General features: G+C 36.1%; 1 long non-coding RNA gene across 1 annotated transcript; it reads left to right on the plus strand.

The window, feature by feature from the left end:
• The first annotated feature begins 2,066 nt into the window (after window positions 1–2,066).
• Window positions 2,067–9,864, plus strand: LOC141487866 (uncharacterized). Its single transcript, XR_012468524.1, has 3 exons — window positions 2,067–2,398; window positions 3,684–3,745; window positions 9,562–9,864. It is a non-coding gene; the product is annotated as an uncharacterized LOC141487866 (long non-coding RNA).
• Window positions 9,865–22,534: the final 12,670 nt, after the last annotated feature.

The raw sequence follows: 22,534 nt of genomic DNA on the forward strand, positions 1-22,534 counted from the left end.
AAATTCTCCCTGATGGTAAGGGGTTTAGTGCTAAGCCCCATGAAGTAATCACAGGTAGCCCAGATACATATTTAGTTTTGTTTCATCTGATTAAGTTGTCATTTCTAAATCACTGTAGTCAATAGAAAACAAACATGATACAGCCAGTGGACAACCTAGTATTTAAAAGAAAATTTGGGAATTGTGGGTTATTCCGAGTGTGTGTGTGTGTGTGTGTGTGTGTGTGTGTGTGTGTGTGTGTGTGTAGAGGTACAAGGCATGGGTAGAAATTCACCCTTAATTTATAACCTACCAACAAAACATTTCCTTCCAGCTGATGAACTGCTCATTCAGGAAAACTTCCTAATTTTCCTATTATGAAAAACTTCACTTGCCCAGGCTTTTACAAGGGCAAGGCTGAGTTTTAAACTATAGTTCAACTGGTCTGCTTCTGCTGCCTTTTAAAGATGAGCAATTTTATTGTAAAAAACCTGGGAGAGGATTGCCCAGAGGAGACAGCTGTCTGTACATGGGGAATGACCAATGACATTAATAATCTGCTCTTGTTATACACCAAGGTGCTGGTAAGTCAGTTCTTTCAAAGTGAAAGCAGTGATTTACATGATTTACAACAGAACTGTAACTTCAGGGCTCTCAAGCACATTCCCTCATAGGCCATGAAGTCAAACAATGGGCATTTATTATGCTTCTTTGGAATACATAGGGGAAAAACCAACTCTGCCCTCAAAGGGTTCACCTTCTAATAGGGGAAACAGCATGCACAAAATTAAACCTAAAATATAAACAAGATAAATTAGAATCTCAGAGGGAAGACACAAAGGGAAGCTTTTTTTTTTTGCAGAAGGTGGGATATTGGCTGAGACTTGTAGGAAACCAAGAAGCCAGTCTCAGATCTTTCACAGAAACAAGATCTAGGCTATATCAGAATTTCCATGTTATCAAAAACTCTCCTACCCTTAAGATGGGGCCCCTGCTCCAGGGCAGGTACTAAATGCAACCTAGAGACTAAGTCCAGGGTGTGTAAACCTGTCAATATTACAATTCCTCTTCAGCAACCAAAGTAAAGGTAAAGAATTCCTAGGGTAAAAACTTCACTGCTTACTGCAACCTTAACCAATTTTGCAACAGGGTTGCAGCAATTATTAAATGCAGAATCAATTGCAACTATTACTGCTTCTTAAATATCCCAGCTAGCTATCACTTTTGCAAGCCAAAAATGGAAATGTAATTACTTCTGATATCTGCTTTGCTAACCACCACAGTTCTGTTGGATTTTGTCACATTTCTAGAGGTTACTCCTTAAAGGAAGTCAGAAACTTCTGGAAACTTTAGAATTAACATAAGACAATAAGATAGTATTTCCTTAAGTGCTGCTTCTCTGTACAAATGACAAAAAAATTAAAACAAATTCTACTATTACCTTACTCCTAAGAAGTATTCTCCAAGAAAATTAAGTTAATTATATCTCCTTTAACATTATTAAGTTTCCTAACAAAAGAATTGCAGTATATATCAGATAAAAAAAAAGATGTCTGTGCCTTTAAAGTACTTAGGATACCGTAAAAAGAAAACAAACTCCTTTGTGATATTTTGCTTGAGGAAGCAGAATTTAAACATATGCCACTGCTATGCCCAAATATAATGGTATCCAACAAATTTGATAAATATTTTCACATTAACTTTAAAGAGAGAAATCCTATTCTGATGTCGCATCTTGAAATAATTCTTTTTTTTTTTTAGGGTTTTTTTTCGAGGAAATGGGGTTAAGTGGCTTGCTCAAGACCACACAGCTAGGTAATTATTAAGTGTCTGAGGTCGAATTTGAACACAAGTACTCCTGATTCCAGGGCCGGTGCTCTATCCACTGCACCACCTAGCTGCCCCTTGAAATAATTCTTAAAGGCAATATCTTTCTACCAATAATTTACCGTTTTACAGAAAATGAAATAGAGTGAAGACAGCAGAATCACTAAAACTGCATTATTAAAATGATAATAGCAACAAGGTTATTACAATATCAACAATGTTATCTAAGTGGTGTCTTGGTACAGTTTTTAACTATTAAAGAAAATTCTTCCTTTCTATACTATGTACTATGTATAGAGTGTTTCAAAGTTTTAGTGTGATTTAAGCCCACCTTTCTTTAATGAAAGAATCAGGAAAACAAGGAAGTATATGCATATGTTGAGAATAGGGCTTACTGATAAAATTTCTAGAATCAGTGAATGTTATTTTCATATTGCTTCCTCACTTTCATTATTTATTTATTTTTTCCTTATGCCCTTGAGAAATGATATGGAATAGTGTCTTTTCTTGGGGAAAGAGAACACCACTCAAATTCTTTCACTGGCACTTGACCTTTTTGAGCCTCAGGAAACACTCTAAAACCATGTTACAGGTGAGCTACCAACATTGTGAATGACAAACATTTGCTCTTGTCTATTCTTTTAGAGACATGGCTGCCCCAATCAAAGAAGAAACAGAACAAAAAGAAAAAAAACCTACAAGAGGGGGGAAAACCTATAAATAATTGAAATAATTGAAAATAGTGATGCTGCTGCTGCTGCTGCTGCTGATGGGGCAGCTGGGTGGGAAGGAAAATAAAATGTATAGGTTTGAGAGAGAATTAATTTTTAAAAAACAGAATAGGACATTAAGCATATTGTCAGCTCCATAAGATTAGCTAATTTTTAGAAAATAAAAGATCTTAAAGAAATAACTATGTAGCTCATACGATGGATTCAGATATATTCTAAGCACTACAAGCAAATGCAGTATAAATATATTACAATCTTGTAAGGCAAAAGTTTACTTACTGGTCCTGTGACTAGGAAGCCTTCCCAAGCTGGCAAGGGCTTCTAGACCATGTTTCAGGATGAACTGTGTCTTTGTCATCTAAATATTGGACTAGCTAAATTCAGAGAAGAACATAACTGGAAAACATGGCTATGAGGTAATCTGTTCTTTTGGGATGGAAGTTTAGTGATCTACATCCATACAGGAAGTAACCACATGAAATCACAAGTACTCTGTGAACATTTAAACAACTGAAATAAAGCAAATCCCAAATACCTTAGTTCAGTTTTAAGTTTTAATTATTGCAGAAGTGCAAATGCTACAAATTTACCAAAAGAAAATTTTAAAGGTTAAGTATTTAAAATTTTAAATTATTGAGAGGATTTAAAAAAAATTTAACATAAAATGTTTCAGGCTATGCATCATTTTAGTTGAGTTTTAAACTGGGTAAAAGCTTTCATACTTTTCTGGCTCAATGACTAAAAGGATCACACACACACACACACACACACACACACACACACAATCCTTGCATTAACATTAGCCACAGAAAGAGATTTTGATGCAAATGTGAAACTTGATATGTTACAACCCCACAACAAAATAGATAAATGAAAATAAATAGACAAGGTGAACAAAATGACAAAGCAAGAGTCCTCCTCTTTAAATTCCCCTTTCTGGGAAAAAAGTGTCATCCAGAAACATTGCATAATAGCAAGTTGCAAAGAGAGATATGATGATGATGATGATGATGATGATGATGATGTTGATGATTGTCCTTTGGTTTCAAAAAAGACCATGATATCAGGGAAGTGATGCCATGATAAACTGGTGAATTGGATTTGAGGGTAGGCTGTACTAATTACCATTCTCACTTTGTCTTCCAGAGTGAACTGAGTCCAGTGGCCAGATATGAATCAGGATGACTGGAAATGGCCCTGTATCTAAGGTAATCAGAGTTAAGCGACTTACCCAAAGTCACATAGCTAACATGTATCTAGGGTCTGAGGTTGGATTCAAACTCCCTTCCTCCTGTAACCACCCAGCCAACAGCATCACTATTTTCAATTATTTCATGTTTTATGGGTTTTACCCCCCTCACAGGTTTTTTCTTTCTTTTTGTTCTGCTTCTTTCACAAAATGATTGGGGCAGCTATGTGGCACAGTGGAGATGCAGCTAAGTGGTGCAGTGGATAGAGCACTAGCCCTGGAGTCAGGAGGACTTGAGTTCAAATCTTATCTCAGACACATAATAATAATAATCCAGTTGTGTGACTTTGGGCAGTTCTCTTAACCCCATTGCTTTACAAAAAAAAAAGATTAATATGAAAATATGTTTAACATAGTTATACATGTATAACCTACTATTAGATTGTTTTATGTCAGGGGAAAGGAATGGAAAGAGGAAGAAACATATGGAACTCAAAACCTTACCAAAAAATAATGGTTGAAAACTATATTTACATGTAGTTGGAAAAAATAAGTAAATAAATTAAATAATAATAATAATAATAATAGCAAGACACATGAACTTGTTAAAATTAAAAATTTATCTTTCACAATCCACAAATCCAAAGAAGTATAAAATAAATTTAAATAATTATATTGTCAAATGGCATTTTGAAGCACTCATATTTCAAAAGTTGTTAACACTTAAACCTGCACTAAGATACATTGAACTTTGCTGGAACTTTCCTCTCTCTTCAATTTTAAGTATGAGCATTTATAGCTCCAAATTGCCAATGTTACAGATGAGGACTTGGTGTACTAGCTTGTTGGTTTTCTAGGCTTAAGAAAGTATTAACCAAGCAGATTAAAGTTAAGAGTATATCATCCTTTTTTTTTTCATCTGGAGACAACTTCCACTAGTTTGTACTGTTTAGAGCAGTATCTGAATTCATATCAGCATAAACCATTCAGTTATAACTCATTTTAAGAGCTGCTTTAATTTTTTAAAAAATTAATATTATAGACTTGACAATAAGCCATGTGTTCTATGATATTCTAAAAATTCCCCCTTGAACCAATATATTTTAAAATATAAATTTCCCTCTTTCTTTCATGGAAGAGTATATAACAGCAAATGTTATTAAATATTTATTAGCAGAATCCTGGTTTTAAAAAACTAGTATCACTACCATCCTAACCCCCTATCTCCATAAAACACCATTATAGTAGTTTTTTATAAGGATAGGGTTTTCTCCCCTAGTTTTTCTTCTTGAGAGGTAAGAAAAACCTGACCTTAAGGGTGGCTAGGTGGTGCAGTGGATAAAGCATTGGCCCTGGAGTCAGGAGTACCTGAGTTCAAATCTGGCCTCAGACACTTAATAATTACCTAGCTATGTGGCCTTGGGCAAGCCACTTAACCATTGCCTTGCAAAAACCTAAAAAAAAAAACCTCTTACCTGGAAAGTCCATGTTTTAATAAGGAAGGTATAAAGTTATTATTTGATTATTCCAGTAAATATATTGTTTTTCAGGAATTGGCAAAGTTTGCATGTTGATGTTTTATTGTGGGTTTTTTTAAATTCAGAAATAAAACACAAGTTTTATCAAGTATGGAAAATAATCCTACTCAATGAAGTCCTAATCAATAGCCAATGAATCTGTCATATCATCAATGTAGATATTAATTCCAACAAAATAGATCCCAACAACCTAATCCTGTGCATTTTTTTGAGACTCTTATTCACATCCTCTCAGAAGTTCACATAGAGAGGCTACCCAGTATTCCAGCATCCTTCTTCAAGTTGATAGTTTACTCTATGTCAAAAATATTGAAGGAAGATTTGTAAAATACTTTGAAACCCCTCTTTAGCAACAAATAAGCTTATTTATTGGATGAAATTAATGTGTATAACATAATGACTTTATTAGCATTTATATAGCACTAGGGTCTGTGCTAAATGCTTTATAAATATCTCAATTGATGATATATTATTATATTATAAATAATGATGATTTATCAAAATAACTGTAAAGCAATAATTTAATGATAAACCCCAATTTATCTAACTAAAAACAACTATATTTCAATTATATATGATAAAATGTTGAGTTAAATTGAATAAGATCCTTTTGTTAATTGATGACTAAACTTCTTTGAATGGGATCAAGTTGGACAATTCTTATATTGAATTTTGTATCATAGTGAAGAGGATCAAGAGATAACATGATAGATACATAGCTCACCTTGAGTCAGGAAGATGTAGATTCAAGTCAGATACTCCATGTGACCCTGAACATGTTGCTTAACCTCTTATTATACCTTCTCCCACAGCCCCCCAAATTCCTCTTTAAGTCCTAGAATTGCAGATCAATATTGGTAGAGGGAACATACATATAAAAAAATGCATATCAGTGAAATCACAAGTCCAGCCCCAAAACAAAGGAAAACAAAAAGCCATAAAAAGATTATAATAACTTCATCTGTTATATTAAATATATATAATTATAATTTAATAAGATGTTATACTGAGATGACCATTATCAACTTTTTGGGGGGTTATTTTGCAAGGTAACGGAGTGAAGTGATTTGATCATGATCACACAGCTAAGTTAGTATTGTGTCTGGGTCCATATTTGAACTTAGGTCCTCCTCACTCCAGGATCAATGCTTTTATCCACTGCATCACTAAGCTGCTCCAACTTTTAACAGAAGTCATTTATCATGATTTTCGGTGTAATTCATTTAGACACCCAGTCTTTATTTATTCTTCTGCAAAGAAACCCTCTCTTTAATGAACCTTCTAAGGCTACCCTCTTCATAATTGTTTTTCCCTTCACACTTTACATATTTATGAATTTTCATTGTTATTTTGTATTATAATTACTTGAGTATATGTCATATTCATCAACTAGACTGTAAGCTACAGGAGATCAAGGATTGAGTCTTATTCAAGCTTTGTATCTTCCCCAGAGTCTAACACATAGTCAATAGTTGTTTAAATTAAGATATGCTGGTAGGATTTCAGAAAAATCTGGACTTACATGAATTGATGCTGAGTGAAGTGAGCAGGACTAGGAAAACATTGTACATAGTAACAACAACATTGTGTGATGATCAACTAGGATAGACAGTTCTCAACAAAACAACAACCTTCTCAACAATAAAGTGATCAAAAACAATTCTAAAAAACCTGATAGAAAATACTATTTACATCCAGAGATATTGAGTCTGAATGAAGATCGAAACATATATTTTCATTTTTTAATTTTTTCTTTCTCATGATTTTTCCTTTTTGATCTGATTCTTATTTCAAAACATGACAAATATAGAAAAGTTTTTTGTTTGTTTGTTTTTTAGGTTTTTACAAGGCAATGGGGTTAAGTGGCTTGCCCAAGGCCACATAGCTAGGTAATTATTAAATGTCTGAGGCCAGATTTGAACTCAGGTACTCCTGACTTTAGGACTAGTGCTCTATCCACTGTGCCACCTAGATGCCACAGAAATGTTTTTAACATTATTGTACATGTATAACTTAGATGAGATTGCTTGCTGTCTTGAGAAGAAGAGAGTAAAGGGAGGGAGGGAGAAAAATTTGACAAAAATGAATGTTGACCCTATGGATAGAACACCAGCCTTGGAGTCAGGAGGACCTAGCTGTATGACCTTGGGCAAGTCACTTAACCCCATTGCCTTGCAAAATAAAAAACCAAAAAAATGAATGTTGAAAACTATCTCTACATGTAATTAGAAAAAATACTATTAAGATGAAAAAGCTTAAGATCTGAAACGTATGATTTTAGCAGATGTTAAAGTCTATCTATGGATATATAAAGAATAATTATAATTCATGAGAGATAGAATTACATAAATGATAGAGGACCAAGCCTAGGAGTAAGGAGGCCAGGTTTCTTTTCTAACCTCTGACACTTAACAGCTATGTCAGAGAGAATGTGGCAGCTCTCTCACAAAAGGTACAAAGAAGTTGTTGATCTGCATTATTTGGGGGAATTCCTTCCTCAAAATACTCCTCTGAGATGAAAACACTGTTTTAGTTTTTATAGAAATGTTAGGTAGCATATTTTAATTTCATAGCATAGCAGTTAACAAAGAGTTTATCATATCCCCATTTGGACTTGCACAGGTTAGAACAATCACTTTAAAACTAAGTCAGTGATAACAAACTGAGTATGGTCACCTCTAATGTTTGCATAGCAAAGGAAAATTTTTGTATTTCTATCTTAAAGAGGTATCCAACAAAACTACCTAAAATCATTCCAATTACTCTATTTGTGTAGTTGTTTTTCAGCAGAAGGATATAACCTCCTGAAAGGATATATATTATGTATACATACATACATATATGTGTGTATATATATTCATGTGTCCTGAAAGGCAGAAACAGTTTTGGTTTGGTCTTTATATCTCCAGTGCTAAACTCTGTGCCTAGAAAATAGTAAGTACTCAATAAATTTTTTTGTTGGATTTAATTAAATTATCATTTCCCAAATTATTAAGTGAAAGCATGTTCGAGACATATGAATATTAAATAGACTCATTATCATAAATAATCACAGGGAATAAGAAAAGAACCAAGGATGAATGAAACATCTACAATTAAATTTATACTACTAATGCATATATCATAATGAGGACAGGATAAAAGAAATCTCAAAGGACATTGTATATACAAATTAGAATGCATTTGATGTCACTTTCCCTCTTGGGAGACTATTCAGTCTTTTTTCCCATAACAAATAATTTCATGTACTCAGGAAAAATGAGGATAGAGATTCGTCTATTGACTTGCAAGTTTGGAGGGAATTAAAAATTCTTTAACTTCTAAAAGAAGAAAGCTAAGTGGTGCAGTAGGAAGACCATTAGTTTGGGAGTTAAGGAGCTTCAATTCAAATCCTGGCTTTGCAATTTACTTGTATCTCCTTAGAATAACATCTCGGCATCAGTTTCTCCTGAAAAAGGAAGGGACTGACAAAATTATCACTATGTAGTTTCCAGCTCAAAAATCTGTGATATTATAAAATATTTTTCATTTTCTTTTACTTCTAAATCTTAGAATCCTTCATTTCAGAAGATTCAATCCAAGTTCCATCTTCTACAATAGGAGTTCTTACTTTTTTTACTCTCTCATTGACCCCCTAACACCCTCTTTGGCAGTCAAGTGAATAAGGTTTTAAAATGCATAAAATAAAACATCTCAGATTACCAAAAAAACCAATTCTATTGAAATTGTTATAAAATAATTTTAAAAATCAAGATTACAGATTCAAAGTGAAGAATCACTATAAACCTGAAGTTTCCTGATTCTCCATCTTTAAGAGTTCTTTTCCCCAAATCACACTGTATTTGACTGTATATTCTCTCTGTCTCGCTCTCTCTTTTTCTCTGGCCCTGTCTCTGTTTCTCTATCTCTCTTTGTCTGTGTGTCCATGTGCATGTGCGTTTGCGTGTTTGTGTGTGTGTGTGTGTGTGTGTGTGTGTTTATGTTGACTCCTCTAATAGAATAAAAGCTCTTCAAGGACAAGGATTAGTTTACTCCTGTCTCTGAATCTCCATTGTCTAGTATAGTGGACCTAAATTCTTAATTTTCAAATCTTTCTTCAGATACTTGTAAGCTCTGTGATTTTAGGCAAGCCTTGATTTACCCTCTGTAGATTTGGGAAAATAATAGAGGTAGGAGGATAAAATGCCACAATATTTATAAAGCACTTGGTAAAATTTAAAGCTCTATAGAAATGATAGTTATTGTTGTTGTTGTTGTTGTTATTATTATTAAGGAATACTTGTTCATTAATTGATAGCTTGAATGGAACCTCCACAAACAGTCCATTGCCTCATCACAGAATGGAAGTGACTAAGGGTTCTCAAATACCAGTGGAATACATGGACAGACCCCCATGGACAGGTGGAAAATATGCTAGACCCAGAACTAAATAGAAAGATTGGCTGGATAAAATTTTGGCAATTGTGCAAGTATTTTCAATTATTCCAAGTCACTCCCTGATGCAACCTGGTCAACATGGAAATTCTTTCATTGTGAGGCAATATGGCTACAATTCACATCACCTCACACAACCTCTGAAGAATCAAAACTACAAATAACTCAAAGAATAATAGAAATATTTGTGGCAAGCTTAAATAGGCTACAGCAGGTTACAAGGAATGGCTTGTATACAAGATGTGTTGGAACAAATATAAACTAGGAAATGTATGATTGGCAAAGGAGACAGGCCACTTATGTAGCAAGAACAAGGTCTGTATTCATACACACAGAATGTGAAAAAAAAATTGAGGAAAACCTCTAACACAGATAAATCTTCTCTGGAGGATTTCTGCAAAGAAAAGTAGAGAAAGGTGTGAATAGGTCCAGTTCTGCCTCATTGGAGGAAAACAGATCCCACATTGATTAGATCCTGGATCCTCTGAAACTCTGAGATATAAAGCATTAATGGGGATAACAGGAAGGGGAAAGGGACTTGTATTTCAGTAAAAGAATTAAAGTTAGACAACAGAAAAAAACATTTTCCTTTAAGCATTGTTAATAATGGAATGGAATAGTACCTTTGTGACAATTTATCTGTTATCTGGGTAGATACTGCCTGACTTTAGTCTGGCTTTGTCCCTGTTTCAAAGATGAGTTTCAGATCAGGAAAGACTTGAGAGGATACTTTAGTCCTCAATCCCAGAGACCTGCCCTAATTCCTTAACCTCCAAACTTGGCCCTGCACTACCTCAGCTACTAGGCCCATCCACACCCAGCCTGAAAGTTAGAGTTAACAAGAAAAACAAGCCTGTTCCTATGTTTCCTCTGGCATCTTTGGTCAGCCACACTGCAAAATACGTTACCAAAAAAGGTACTGGATCTCTGACTCTGTGAGATTCTACCCAATTTAAGATTTCATCTTTCTAATTTTACTTAGGAATACTCCTCAAAAATTCTAGCTTCTAAAGATGGTCAAGAATGACCTAATCAATTAGCAAACATTTATTATTCACCTACTATGTACAAAAACTATGCTAGGTATAAGGATACCTAGCATAAAAAATAAAAGAAACAATCTTTATTCTCCATAGAGAAACAAATTTGTAGATATACATATTTTATATACATATACATATACACACACACAAATATATGTCTCTTTATGTATACATAGGTTTATGTGTATTATCTATATACATATTTTATATGTTCCTATATACAATATGTGCATTTTTATTTATATTGTACATATGCATGCATATAAACTCATGTGTATGTTATATGAATGGTATATGTTAACATGCACATACATATTTATATTATGTATACATGCCTTGTATATTTATATCTCCATATATATATATATAAAATGCATGAATATGTGAGTATATATGATGCTGTTTATTCTTCATTCTCAAAGACCATGACATTGGAGATGATGCCATGACATGTACATAAATTGGATTGGAGTGGGGGGGAAGGGCTCTGCTAAGTTGCCAGCCTCACTTTCTCCTCCAGAGTCATTTGAGTCCAATGGCCAAATATGAATCAGGATGACTAGAGATGGCCCTAGATGTGAGGCAATCAGAGTTAAGTGATTTGCCCAAGGTCACACAGCCAGTAAGTTTCAAGTATCTGAGGTCTGATTTGAACTCAGGTTCTCCTGACTTCAGGGCTGGCCTCTCCACTGCAGCACTCAAGTACAGACACAGATGAATATATACAGAATAAATATGAAGAGAATACAAATTAATTAATTAATTAATTAATTGATAGCTTGAATGGAACCTCCACAAACAGTCCATTGCCTCATCACAGAATGGAAGTGACTAAGGGTTCTCAAATACCAGTGGAATACATGGACATGGACTTTATCCAGCCAAGGTAACTCTGCCTCACAATGTAAGTATCCCCCAAATCCACCAGAAATGGTTGTTTGGGGGACAAGAACATCTGAGAGGGCTAGGTGCAAGGGTTCTGGGATTGTCTGCAGAAAGCTGGCTCTGGGATGCAAATCTGATGCTAATAGGTTCCGTGTTTGACTGGTGGCTTCAAGATGGTGGGCAGCAAGCACAGGGTGCCTCTGGGGCTCTGCTTCCTCTTCCTCCTGCTCTATCTCCTCAATCTCCTTGAACAGCACCAAAAGCTTTCCCAGACAGTCCTCCAGGAGTTCTTGTTCCAAAACACTTGTTTCTGGTAGATTCTGGAATAGCACTCTATCTCAACGCAAGGAATAATCAAAGAAACTTATATAGCACTTAATTATGTACTTTTTTTTTTTAGGTTTTTGCAAGGCAATGGGGTAAAGTGGCTTGCCCAAGGCCACACAGCTAGGTAATTATTAAGCATCTGAGGTCGGATTTGAACTCAGATACTCCTGACTCGAGGGCTGGTACTCTATCCACTGTACTACCTAGCTGCCCCTTATTATATACTTTTAACAGGCTTTAACACTGTGCTAAGCACAGTACAATGATTTCCTTTGCTCCTCACAACAACCCTGAGATGTATGTATTTCGCCATGTGTATGATACACCCTTTTTTGAAAAATTTGCATTCTAAAACCTAGAAGCATCTTACACAGTGGTTGTAGTTTTTTACTTATATTTCCCACTTTTTTGTACTTGTTGTCTTTGTGCTCAGTTATGTTTGCCATGTTCTGCCCAGAAATGGTTCAGAAGAGATTTTTGTACAGTGTTAAATTCAAGGTCAAAATGATCCAGTTTGCAAAAGTGAATGGAAATCAAGCTGCTGAATGTCAGCTTGGTCCTCCTCTTACTCAGAAAACAATCCAAGGCTGTCTACCAGAAGAAGAAACCTGACTGAAAATGCCACAGCAGAAGAAGGGCATGAGAGGCAAGGCAGTCAAAAATGGCCTGATCTAGAGAAGGAATTGAACCTATGGATTGAAGAGCAAAAAGCCACTGGAATTCCTGTGGCCACAAAGATGGTTCAGCAGGAGAGCAGGAGACCAGAAGAATTGCTGATGAAAAAGAAGTGACTGATTTCAAAAGGGACACAATTGGTGCTTCAGGTTCATGAAACAGAATGGACTAAGCATGAGTACATGCACCAGACTTGCCCAAAAGATGCCTGAAAGCTATGAGCAGAAGGTCCTTGAATTTCATGATGAATAAAACTTGAGTTCAATAACTTTATGTAATAATTTATTTTCAAACTTTTGTGCCCCAAAATTCAGGTGCATCTTATACATGGGAGCATCTATACATGGGGAAATATGGCAGGTGTTATTCTTATCCCCATTTTACAAAGGAGAAAACTAAGAAATAGGAATTAACTGACTTGTCCAGGATCATGCAGCTGGTAAGTGTCTGAAGCCAGATTTGATCTCATTGTTTCAAATGAACGCAGATCTTCTTGACTTTGAGTCCAACATTCTACTGTGTCACCTGGCTGTCCCAAAACAAGGTAGTCAGGGAGAAAGAACTCAGATTTAGGGGTAGCTAAGTGATGCAGTAGATAGAGCACTGGCCCTGGAGTAAAGATGACCTGAGTTCAAATTTGGCCTCAGACACTTAATAATTATCTAGCTGTGTGATCTTGGGAAAGTCACTAAAATCCCATTGTCTTGAAAAAAAAAGGAAATAGCTTTATGGGGGAGGAAGTCATATAAGTTATAAAGAGACAGTGCTTGAACTGCATATTGAATGAAGGATGTATTTTCTAGGTGCCAAATCCTATGCTAAGCCCTGGGAAAACAAATATAAGCAGACCCAAAGCAGCCTGGTCTGCAAATGGCCTAGGAAGTGCAGGGATTCCAGGTAGGATAAGGCAAACTAACCTGCCGATGGGTTCACCTAGCATATTCCAGTATCTTATGGATAGAGCCAAATTCTGGGAGGAAGAAGATGGCAAGAAAAGAGACATATTTATCTGTGTCATTTGAAAATGACAATGAAATACGTGGTAGCCTATGTTCCAGATAAGAGAAATTAAAATTCCAATTTCCAAAATCCTGATAAAGAATTACATAAGGCAGAGAGTCCACGGCCAGCAAAAGCACAGGCACAGAAGATGGAATACCATGTTTAAAGAGCAGAGAGAAAGCCAATTTGGTGAGATGGCAGAATATGGGTTTGGGGCATAGAGGTGAGGGTGGTTGGGGAGAAGTAATGCCTACTGAAGCCAGAAAGATTGTGAAGGACTTTAAAACTGAACACAAGAGTTGGTATCTTATCATACAGTTTATTGAGTAGTGGAGTGACATGATCACTTCTGTGCTTAAATTGAGCATATATATATTGGAGTGCAGAGACTTGATGCAGGGAGATTAATTTGTGATAATCTGAATGAGAAGTGATATGAAGGCCTGAACTGAAGTGGTATCTGTGTATGCAAACAGAAAGACTGGAATATAGAAAAGAAGCAAACATTGCTAGATTTGCAACTGATGCCAAGGTTACAAACGAGAGATTGGAAGAAAGGAAATGAGGTTCCAATTAGAAGGAATGAATTTTTGAATAGTGTTGGCATGATCTTTACCCATGTTTCCTATGTACTGTGTGAAGATCCCCACCTACGCTATCATACTTTTATGCCTTTTTCATCAGAGGCTGTGAGAAATTTTTTTTAGCCATTTTTTTTTTTAGGTTTTTGCAAGGCAATGGGGTTAAGTGGCTTGCCCAAAGCCACACAGCTAGGTAATTATTAAGTGTCTGAGGTCGAATTTGAACTCAGGTACTCCTGACTCCAGGGCCAGTGCTCTATCCACTGCGCCACCTAGCTGCCCCCTTTTTTCGCCATTTCCATCAAACATTTGCCACTATGTGCAAAGCCCAGAAGAAATACAGAAGACAGTCCCTGCTCTAAGGAATTTATAATAGAGTAAGGGAAATAATTTATAGGCTCAAAAATAATTATATCATAAGACTAAATGAAAGGCATAAAATTGAAATATAGTAGACAGAAAGCTAGTTCCAGAATCCCAAAAACCTGGGTTCAAGTCCTACCTCTGACACATACTGGTTGTTTGACTCCAGAGGATCACTTAACCTCTAAATGTTCCAGGAGACACTCTAAGACTTGGTATCAGAGCAGTTACAAGTCAACACTGGATGATTATATTTGATGTAATCAGTGTTCACACTTGATTAGTAGTCTCTTCTGATGCCTTAACTCTCCAATACAGTTTCCATAGATCAGCAGTTTTCTCACTGGAAAATTCTCTATGCACAATGAAATCAAAGGCTGGGTCCAAAAAATATGACATTCAATAAAGCAGCAGAGGGAAAGAGAATATCTTAGATGATAAAGAAAAGCTTCATGATAAGAAATAAAAATGGGTAGATTTAGAGATGAAAGAAGGGCATGCCAGGGGCAAGACAAAATCAAGAGGGCAGTGCAACATGATAGGGATGGATTTTTTCCCCTAAAGGTAACTAAATTCCTTTACATACTAGAAGTGTTATTTTTGCTGAGGGATATGCCAGTTTAACAGAATAGAGTCCCTGAGAGACACAAGCAAGCTGCACAAGGAACCTCATATGCTCTGTTCCTTTCTCTGCTTTTGGCAAAAGCTCCAGAACAATGTTTTGTTGCTGTACTGAGTGGCTAAGGTATATGTGACCAAATACCCAGTTAGGGACAATACCAAGTGTTAGAAGATGGGTGATATTTGTAAATTCTTGAGTAAGCAATATTGACTCTTTCTTGAAGACTGTGACTTCTGAGAGGAAAGAGCAGAATTATTGTCCTTCAGGGACAAAAGAAAAACCAACAAAAGGAAAAAGATTTGGACCTGAGGGGTTTATATTAATCTTTTTCAAAAAAATGATTTTGTACGTAAGACCAGTAAAAGACTACTCGGTGACTACAATATTGCAACAGAATAAATGGCCCCAAAGAAGATATGAGGTGGGGCAGTTAGGTGGTGCAGATACAAACTGGTTCTGGAGTCAGGAAGACCTGAGTTCAAATCCTGCCTCAGACCCTTAATAATTGCCTAGCTGTGTGACCTTGAGCAAGTCACTTAACCCCACTGCCTTGCAAAAAAAACTGAAAAAAAAAGATGATATGGGGCAATATCTATTCTCCTTTGCAGAAGTTAGGGTGATAAGCATGAAATATATTTAGCATCAAACTTTTTTATGAAATGTTGGAATATTATTGTTTTGTTTTGTTGGTTTTTACAAGGCAATGGGGTTAAGTGATTTGTCCAAGGTCACACAGCTAGGTAATTTTTAACAGTCTGGGATCAAATTTGAACTTAGGTCCTCCTGAATCCAGGGCCGGTGCTCTATCTACTGCTCCACCTAGTCACCCCCTATGTTGATTAGTTTTGCAGAACTTTTATTTTCTTTCTTCCTTTTTTTTTTTCTTATTTATTTAAAGGAAAAACTTAAGGGCACAGGGGGAAAAGAAACAGAGGGAAATGTTACTGATATAAAAAGCAAAAATCAGAAAAAATATTTTAATAATATTTTTATTTTTCTATCCTAACTTTAGTAAATACAATGTTTGAACAACATAATCTACCTTATTAAGTCTTAAAATATTCACCTTTCTCTTTCAACCACTATCCAATGTTTCTCATTCTCCTTTGCCTCTCTATTTTGATCTTGTTCATACTTGGTTAGCAATCTCTTCTCCTGATGCCTTAATTCAGATCCTCTCCAAAATAGTTACCATAAACTTAATTATCAACTAACAAATAGGCATTTACCAAATATTTACTTCTTACCTCACACTAGAACAATACCATACACTGAAAGATAAAAAAATGAAAATGAAATAGTACCTGCCCTCAAGAAGCTTACATTCTTTAGAAATGGCCTTTAATGAGGGGCAGATAGGTGGTACAATGGATAGAACACTGACCCTAGAGTCAGGAGGACCTGAGTTCAAATTTGATCCCAGACTGTTAAAAATTACCTAGCTGTGTGATCTTGGACAAATCACTTAACCCCATTGCCTTGTAAAAACTAACAAAACAAAGCAATAATATTCCACATACTCATAAACTCCATTTTCTTTAGCCATTCTCCAATCACCAAATGTCTACTTTGTTTCTGTTTCCTAGATATGGCCTGATTTGCTCTTGATAGCTTGCAAGCTCTTTGTAATCATCAACTCTTTTCCTAGACACTCCCTAACCATCTCTTCAATGATGCATTCTAGAATTTTTTTCAATTAGAGAAGTCAAGATCACTGGCATACAGTATGTGATCAACAAATATATAATAAGTGCTCACTATGTACCAAGGATTATGCTAAGAGCTGGACATAGAAAATCCTAAGTGAAACACTTGCCCTTATGTTTTAGTGAGGGGAGCCAACATATTCTTATATACATATGCAAACACACATATACAAGTTATATGCAAAGCATACAAAATAATGGTAGAATAAGACTTAACAGCTGGGAGAATGTAGAAAGTTTCATATGAGGGGAAGAAGGAAAAAACATTTATATATGTACAGGCACTATGTTAAGCATTTTTAAAGAATATTTCGGGGCGGCTAAGTGGCACAGTGGATAGAGCACCGGCCCTGGAGTCAGGAGTACCTGAGTTCAAATGTGGCCTCAGACACTTAATAATTACCTAGCTGTGTGGCCTTGGGCAAGCCACTTAACCCCATTTGCCTTGCAAAAAAAAAAAAAGGAAAAAAAGAATATTTCACTTGATCCTCCAACAGCCCTACAAGGTGGATGCTATTATCTCCATTTTTACAATTGAAGAAACTGAAGCAGATTTTAAGAAATTTGCTAATAAGGGTCTGAATTTTGAATTCAGGTTTTTCCTGACCCCAGACCTAACCAAGTCCTCTTGTTGAGCTGAGCACTGAAGGAATCTAGGAATTCTAAGGGTAGAGGATAGCCAGTCAAGCATATGGCAATGGCATGTGTATAAAAGAGTAAGAAAACCAGTTTGCCTGAACCAGAGAATTTAGGAATGGAAAAAACATAAGATTGGAAAGGTAGGATAGGACGATATTATAAAGATCTATAGAGCATTTATAGATAGGTCCTGATTAGTGCAAATAATGAATCATCTGAATTATCATAACATAATTGGGTATAATCAATTATCATATTTTATATAATTATAACTTCAAATAGCACAAATGTTAATATATGCAATTGTTCAGTAATTGATTATCTGCACTAATTAGAACCTATCTGTAATGTCAAATAGATTAATTTGTAATTGATTCTTCAGGTAACAGGGAAGCACTGGAATCTATTGAATATGACATGGTCAGATTTGCCCTTTAGAAAAAATCACATTGGCAATGTAGAAGATAGAATTCAGTTAGGGAAGAGAGAAGAGGCAGGAGAGCAACTAAGACAAAAGACTATTGTAGTAGTCCTAGAGAGAAGTAATGTCTGTGAGTTGAGAGGTCTGATGGGAAAGATGTGGAGGTAGGTAAAGTAGGATTTGACAACTAATTGTATACTGGGAGGGGGCAGAAAAAAAGAGTCGAAGATAACACTAAGGTTATGAATTAGAAAGGGGTGATGCTCTTAAAAAGAAAAATGGACAACCTCAGACACTTAATAATTACCTAGTCCTGTGGCCTTGGGCAAGCCACTTAGCCCCATTGCCTTGAAAAATCTAAAAAAAAAAAAAAAAAAAAAAAAAAGGAAGCTTGAAAGAAAGGTGAGTTTGGGGGGGAAAATTGTTTGAGATGCTTATGGAACTTATTAAATGACTCATCAACTAAATCATTCCTTCAGTTCTCTTTGTTTTGTTGAAAATCTAGACATTTGCCCTGTTCTAGTTCTAAGATTCCTCCTTTCAGTATTGAGAAAAAGAAAGGAGCACATAGAGGTTGGAATTAAAGAGCAAAGTAAGAAATGAGAAGAGTATGTTTGAAGGAGATAGCTCATACTGTATTTTAGTTTTGACAATGTCAAATGAACTTTAGTGCCTTTCTCCCAGACAAAGGACTGGTAAATCCCTGCCCTCCTCCCAAGACAAACCCCTATCAATAAAACAGTAAGCCCCTGTCCTAGTTTTGAAATGATTAAGTCTTTGAGCTATCTCATCACTTAGAAGTACTTATTTACCTCCTCTCTGCTCTTGGAGCAACTCCCTCAACTAAGTATCCCAGATTACTGTGATCTGATTTTGCCTCCAAGGTTTTGACTGCTAGACAATGGAGTTCTGGGTTTTGGCTAAAATATATTTAGTTTTCATTTAGAGGTTTCTTTCAGATATCTGGGCAGTTTTCTTTTTGTTTTTTTTGTTTTGTTTTGTTTGTGATTTTAAGATAGACCAATGATTCTTAAATCATCTTTCCTTGTTCTTTTTTCTAGGTAGGTTGTTTTTCCTATCAGATATTTAATATTTTCTTCTATTTGTTCAGTTTTGACTTTGCTTACTTACCTCTTTTTTTAAAAAAGATTTTATTTATTTTGAGTTTTACAATTTTTCTCCTAATCTTATTTCCCTCCTCCCAACCCCCACAGAAGGCAATTTGTCAGTCTTTACATTGTTTCCATGGTACACATTGATCCAGATTGAATGTGATGAGAGAGAAATCATATCCTTAAAGGAAGAAACAAAGTAAAAGAGATAGCAAGATCAGACAATAAGATATCAGTTTTTCCCCCCTAAATTAAAGGTAATAGTCCTTGGTCTTTGTTCAGACTTCATAGTTCTTTTTCTACAGATGACATTCTCCATTGCGGACAGCCCCAAATTGTCCCTGATTGTTGCACTGATGGAATGAGCGAGTCCATCAAGGTTGATTATCACCCCCATGTTGCTGTTAGGATATAGTGTTTTTCTGGTTCTGCTCATCTTGTTCAGCATCAGTTCATGCAAATCCCTCCAGGCTTCCTGAAATCCTGTCCCTCCTGGTTTCTAATAGAACAATAGTGTTCCATGACATACATATACGACAGTTTGCTAAGTCATTCCCCAATTGCAGGACATTTACTTGATTTCCAATTCTTTGCTGCCACATACAGGGCTGCTATGAATATGTTTGTACAAGTGATGTTTTTACCCTTTTTTCCATCATCTCTTCAGGGTATAGGCCCAGCAGTGGTATTGCTGGATCAAAGAGTGTGCACATTTTGTTGCCCTTTGGGCATAGTTCCAGACTCTCTCCAGAAAAGTTGGATGAGTTCACAGCTCCACTAACAATGTATTAGTGTTCCAGATTTCCCACAACCCTTCCAACAAGGATAATTATCCTTTCTGGTCATATTGGTCAGTCTGAGAGGTGTGAGGTGGTACCTCAGAGATGCTTCAATTTGAATTTCTCTAATAAATTAGTGATTTAGAGCAATTTTTCATATGGCTATGGAGCACTTTGTTCTCCTCATCTGTAAATTGTCTTTGCATATCTTTTGACCATTTGTCAATTGGGGAACGGCTTTTTTTAAAAAAAATTTGACTCAGTCCTCTGTATATTCTAGAAATGAGTCATTTGTTAGAAATACATTGTAAAGATTGTTCCCAGTTTGGTTAGAGTGGTTTTGTCTGTGCAAAAGCTTTTAAATGTAATTGAAATCATCTAGTTTGTTTTTAGTGATCTTAGCTCTTGATATTTCTTGAGTTATTAACTTACATTTGTCCAAATCTAATTTTTAAGAAGTTGTTTTCTTCAATGATCTTTGGTTATACTTTCTGTTTTAGGAGGATTCACTAGTTTCCATTCAAGAACTCCTGTTCTGACCCCAGGGTGAAATTATAAAAGAAAACATAGATTTATTAAAAAGTCATTACAGGGGGTGGCTAGGTGGCATAGTGGATAAGGCACTGGCCTTGGAGTCAGGAGTACCTGGGTTCAAATCCGGTCTCAGACACTTACTAAGTACCTAGCCTTGGGCAAGCCACTTAACTCCATTTGCCTTGCAAAAAAAAAAAAAAAAACTAAAAAAAAGTCATTACAACACAAAAGAGAGAGATAGCTAAGAGTTCCTTAGGCCATGTGGTTTTGGGAGAAACAGTTTAATAAAGGAGGCCAGGGGCTGATTAACTCACTCATTAGAAGTCAGAAAGGTAATGGTAGAAAAAGAACAAGAAAAGCTCCAGTTTCTTCTTATATCCACTCCAGGATCCATGGAAGGGGGTAGTGTTTTGGGAGTGGTTTGGGGTCTTGCCTTGAAGAGATTAGTAGGAGGTGTGACTGAAGGATGAACCCGTTTGGTTTAATGAAACATACTATAGCACCTGCTTAATCTAGCTTCTAACTTGACCCACTGGTGATCACATGGCCAGAGTCAAAGTAAAAATCAAGTGCAGAAAAATTTGTTTCCAGTTGCAATATTCCTCTATGCCCATAATTTCCTACATCATTTCCTTAACTTTTTGGAGAGCTCTCATTTATTTTTCTACTTTTCCCTCTACCACTTTAATTTAGTTTTTAAAATCATATTTTTGCTTTTAAAAAACCTTTCTTTAGCTCCTACCTTAATCCTTCTAGGAATTCTTGTTTGGCTTCTGTCTGCATTTTTCTTTGATGGCTTTGTTTGTAAATGTTTTCAAGTTAGTGTCTTTTTCTGTATTTATATCTTGAGCATGCCTATCATCATAGTATCACTTTGGGTTGGGTTTGGGTTTGTTTTTCTTGATGCTGAATACTTTTTGCTTGGTCATTCTTTCAGTCTATTTCTTGACTTTCAATTATATTGTCAGTGCTGAGCTCTGTTCACTTCTCAAGTCAGGGGATATTTGCTTTTACAGCTCTGTCCTGGGACCTACAAGTTTGATGTCTCTGTGTGTGTGTGTGTGTGTGTGTGTGTGTGTGTGTGTGTGTGTGTGTGAGATCTGGGGGGAGAGAGGTCTGTTCATTGCCCTCCTTGTCTGAGTTCTGCAATTTTCTGACTCATATTTAAGTCTTATAATTTATTTTCAGTAGACTCAGTCACTGGTAGTCTGATGGTTCAAAGCAACTGAACTGTTGGCTCTCCTTTGGTCTTGGTCTCCTGCCCTGGTTTCTCCACTGTAGGTTTATGTGCTGAGCTAAATCTGAGTCACTATTCTTCTGAGTTCAGAGGCACTCAGCTATGTTTCTGGAATTCGTTTTTGTACTTAGTACATAAGTATGGTAATTATGTACAGGTATTTTACCTGTAGTCATTTTTCTCTGCCTTGAATTTCCAACCCCAAAACTGGGATAAGGGTGATGTATCAGATGCCCCCCTTTTCCTGCTCCTAGTGTTAGTTCAGGGGTTCCCTAGGTTCTCTTTCTGCCCTAGTGCTTGATTTCAATTCCATTCCACTCCTGGGCTGCTGCTGCTGCCACCGCCATTGGCGCTGCACTGTGCCATCTTCTACCCCAGTCCACAGACCTCTTTCTGTCTGTCCTCCCTAAGTTGCCCCGGACTGGAAAAATGACTCACTGACTTTTTTTCTTGACATTCCTGATGAAAGTTTGGTCTGGTATGTTTTCTAGCTTGTTGTAGAGGAGTTGGAAGAGGCAGGCAAAAATATTTCCTCTCACTCTGCTATCTTAATTCTACCTCCGTAGTCATTTTCCTTCAATCCATACTGCTATATCAGTTCCATTATGATTCGACATTCCTATGACATCTGAAATCAAAACACCTTTCTCTTTTATACTTCTCTCTGTAAATGTGATTTCTCCAAAATTTCATATTAAATTCTCCAAAACTTAGAAGAATACTTAAGCACATAATACATATTTTAGAATGCTTTTTCAAAAACTCATTCATTCAAAGATCAAAGATTTAGATATAGAAGAGACTGCATGGGTCAGTGGATAGAGGAGCAGGCCTGGAGTTAGAAAGACCTAAATTCAAATCTAGTCTCAGACACTAGCTATGTGACCCTGGGCAAGTCATTTAACTTCTC

This window comes from Macrotis lagotis, chromosome 5 (genome assembly GCF_037893015.1).
Source record: "Macrotis lagotis isolate mMagLag1 chromosome 5, bilby.v1.9.chrom.fasta, whole genome shotgun sequence".
Lineage (NCBI taxonomy): Eukaryota > Metazoa > Chordata > Mammalia > Peramelemorphia > Peramelidae > Macrotis > Macrotis lagotis.